The following is a 4,161-nucleotide window of genomic DNA, read 5'->3' as shown; positions in this document are numbered from 1 at the left end:
TCAGGAGACCGGTCCCACACATGCTCCTTAAAACGTGCCAGAGCAAGCCGGGGTGAAAACCGCCTTTCTAATCCCTCCACTCGGAGAGAGTGTGATGCCTTTGCAGACCCTGCAGAGACGTCAGAAACGCTGGCTCTGAGCTGACACTCTCTCTTCCCCACGGGGCAACATCCTCACCTCCACCCTCTCCGCGGTGGGGGGGGGGCGGGTTCACTGAGAGGCAGCTCTGGCTGCAGGTGGACTGCCCTTCAAACACAGGCCCGGACCCCTCCTGGCCTTGCGCCCCCATTGGCAGGGTCTAGGGGTGCCGTGTTCACACCTCCAGCCTCAATGCTGAGGAATTCCGTATATGGACACCAGCTGGTGGTTTCTGAAAGACCAGAGCTAAGTTGCGTGGTCACTAGGGAGGAATTGCAAAAATCATTCCTGACATAACACCCGAGGTTTGAACCTTCACCTGAGTTAAATTTTCTTTTCTTTTCTTTTGTATTATTATGTAAGCTTCCCGAGGGCAGGACGCCAACTCTCGTGCCCAGACCCTTGAACCTTGTTGGCCTGTGGTAAGGGCTCGGTAGGTATTTGTGGTGATGACTGCCATTTCAAAATTCATATTGAAATGTCTTAAGCTCAGGAAGTTAACGGAACCTTTTCTGTGGCCTCTTCCCACCCAGAGTCACCGTATACTCACTCCGTAGTGATGATGATAATGATGGTTTTTATGTGTCAGACCCAGTGTTACACAGTCTACCCTGGATTCTGTCATTTAACTCACACAAAACCCTATGGCGTTGGCATTGCCATCATTTGCAACCTTACCATCAATGGAACCAAGATTTCCAGGCTTTCTTACCTATAAGCAGAGGAGCAGAGATTTGAACCCAGATCCCACTGGCTGCAGAGTCTATATCCATCCCTCGGTATCTGTCGACAGGTGCATTAGGACAGGTGACCTGAAAGAAGCTTCAGCAGTTTTCAGTGACTTTCCATGAAATGCAAGGGTAACATAGCAAGACCACCAAGATTTTGACAGTCAATGACAAAGAAATCTAGAAGGGTCACCAACCCCAGGCAGGCAGGCACTCCCCCATCTCATGGAGAGACCCACAACCTCTTGAGAGGCCAGGACATGACCACGACTCGACAGAGTAGCATTTATTCCAGAAAGGTTTGTCTGGTGGGATCCGCAAGCTTGGTCCCATGGGGTCAGGATCATGCTCACCTTGCCAGGAATGCAGACTGGAAGCCATTCCCAGCCCAGCCCTCACGGTCCTGGCTGCCTCTGTGAGCTACAGGAGTCCTCAGCCCTCAGCTTGTGCCAGGCGGGGGCTAGCTGTGCCCTGCTCCCCTGCCACGGACAAGGGCCCTCATTCCTCTAGGTCTCTGTAACTGATAGAGGCAGTCTCTGTTTCTCTTAGTTCAACTTAGATGAGGATGACTTTTTATAGTACATTTTGTCAAAGACTGTGTGTATGTGTGTATGTGTGTGTGTGTGTGTATAAACATCCTACATATATTTATATATACATAGGTGTTATGTGTACATATCCTATATGCACTCACACAATACCACACACACACACACACACACACACACACACACACACACACCTCTATCTGACCGGGAGTCCTTGGCCCAATAGAACAAAAGACCGGCAGCATCCAGCCACGGTTAGACCAGACTAGGAACAAATGCCAGCACTTAGACCAACATCTCTTTTCTTCAACCCTGACCTGGTTGAAGTAAAGACAGGTCCACGGCCGATGGGCTTGTGACAGGCATACCTGCTTTCCTTTTAGAATTTCCACACCTCAACGAGAAACTTCACGGGCTTCTCAGGTGTCTGTCCAAATGGGGTGGCTTAGAGAGGTGTTTCTGATTGGTTCTGTCAAGACCACCCCTGGCTATATTCTGCAATGAACCATGGCTACCCAGTTTCCACTTTGACCATGCTGCGGTAACGGGGCTGGGCTGTTCTAGTGGCATCCAGTACTGCGAATGTGATTCATCTCTCTCCTTACATTTTGAACGAGTGACTCTGATGTCTTCGTTCTAACAAATTTGCATTGAAGTATCATTAGTTGGTGAGCTGGCAAGTACGAAAGTGTTAACATGTAGCAATGAAGACTACCCTGGTTTACATACGTTGTACACATAGATATATTTTTATCGTGTTATACAGATTCTAGAAACTCTGATCACTTTGATTTTAGAGCCGCCTGATACTCATATCCCAACCTTCTTTCACTCTGTAGATTCTTGAAGGTTCCAGAAAGATATATTTTGGCCTCGAATATATTTCTCCTCAGCCCTGAACAAACTCAAAATCCTGATTGCGCTCCGAAGCAAATCTTTACAATAAAGATAAATGCTGACTTTGCTGGTATTTATTTTAATGTTTTAATAAACATCTCGTTCCTCCACCAAAATCCCAGACAGGCGCAACTGGCATGCAGCGAGCGCGTCCAGCGGGCTCCTCTTGTGTGGTAAAGACGACGCCCTCTGTGCCCCCTTTTGTTGAGCAAGGTATCTCGATTGTTTCCATCGAAAACAATAAACAATGAAACCTTATCTGTTTAGGGAATGGCAAAGTGAACTTTGAATTCAGTTATGTATTATAGTTATTAATCATCTAGTTAATGGGCTGAGGAATACTGTTGCCTACAGCAGGGCATATCATTTTGACCAAACAGTATTTGTTTAATCAGATTTTACAAATGAACTAGTGGAAAAATGAATACGAGTCTCTGTACCGGGCGTTAGAGGAGAGGCTCCTGTCCTTGCGTTGAGGAGCTTACGACCTAGCGGATAATACACTTGGCGGTTTCCTGAGCAAGACGGCAGACTGTGCTTCCCCTTTAAACAGCCACAGCCGAAATCCCCTTGAAACGTTTTTGAAGCGAGCATATGTCTGTATCTCTTGGTCTGTCTCTATGTCCGGAGGCACATGCACATCTAAAATTATACAATAGGAGCACTAGGTGTCTTTATTGAAAAATGAAATTAAAAATGAGTCCCGTCCCAGAATCCATGGGGGAGTTTCTGAAAATAGAGCGTTGTTGACAGGACCAGACAGAACACACTGATGTTTGAGAAACGCTTCACCGCCAGAGAGACATGTACGTGCCTGTTAAGAATGTGCGGTGGGCCCTGATAATGCCCTCCAGCCCCTTCAGTTCAAAAACACAGATTCTTAGGAGATGGGCTCTAGCTGGAGTTCTCTGAAGCCCCCTGACTTGATTTTGCTTCCCAACTGCCCAGCAGAAGCTCTGAAACTCCGCCAGGGCATGGACTCCCTCCTGATAGGCTGTCTCAGGGAGGGGTGTGTGTGTGTGTGTGTGTGTGTGTGTGTGTGTGTGCTCCTGCAACTACATGTGTGTAGTTGGCACGAGCAATTTCCATGGAGCTCCACCGCTCCTCTTTAGGGAGTCAGGCTGGGGCCAGGAAGAGAGGAAGCTCCAGGCTCCCTCCACTGACCAGTCTGCCTTTGCTGATCCCCACCTCCCACCCCAGGTTGCCCTAAGCCCCAGGATTGTGGCTCTCCGAAGGGTCCATCCATGGCCAACACTTCTCTTGCCTAGGATGGCCAGAGAAAATACAAGACATCCAGTTAAATTTGAATTTCAGACAAACAAGAATTTTTAAGTAAAAGCATGTCGCAGATACTCCCCAGGAGATGCTTACACCCAGACGTTTTGCTATATGGGAGATTCAGATTCCTCTGGCCATCCTGTTCTGTTTGTTTCTTTGCTCCTGTTAAATGCTCTACCCCTGAGTGACTGATATGTACCGGCACCAATCTCAGCAAGACAGGGTGTTAACAGCAGGGACCCTTGGGACAAGCTGCCGGGGCTCTATCCCTGACCACACCACTTGTGGGCTGCAAAACCCTGGACAAGTCACCTAACCTTGCTGGACCTCAGTTTTCTCATCTGTAAAATGGGGATACTAACAGCACACCCCTCCATTCTATTGATTCAAATACCAATAGCCGGATGCGAGGATGACTGTCGGGTTGGTCGAGGCTGGTGTTCATTCTGGTGGAGAAGGATCAGAGCAGACTTGAACTGTAGGGACAAAGCAAGTTTCTGAGTTGACCACTGTATATTTCTAATGCAGATGCATGTTCAAGAGAAAACCAAGACGATATAATCAAGAGGGGT

The sequence above is a fragment of the Ursus americanus genome, chromosome 1 (genome assembly GCF_024610735.1).
Source record: "Ursus americanus isolate L20-20 chromosome 1, mUrsAme1.1.p, whole genome shotgun sequence".
Lineage (NCBI taxonomy): Eukaryota > Metazoa > Chordata > Mammalia > Carnivora > Ursidae > Ursus > Ursus americanus.
Note: the sequence above shows the minus strand (reverse complement) of the source record.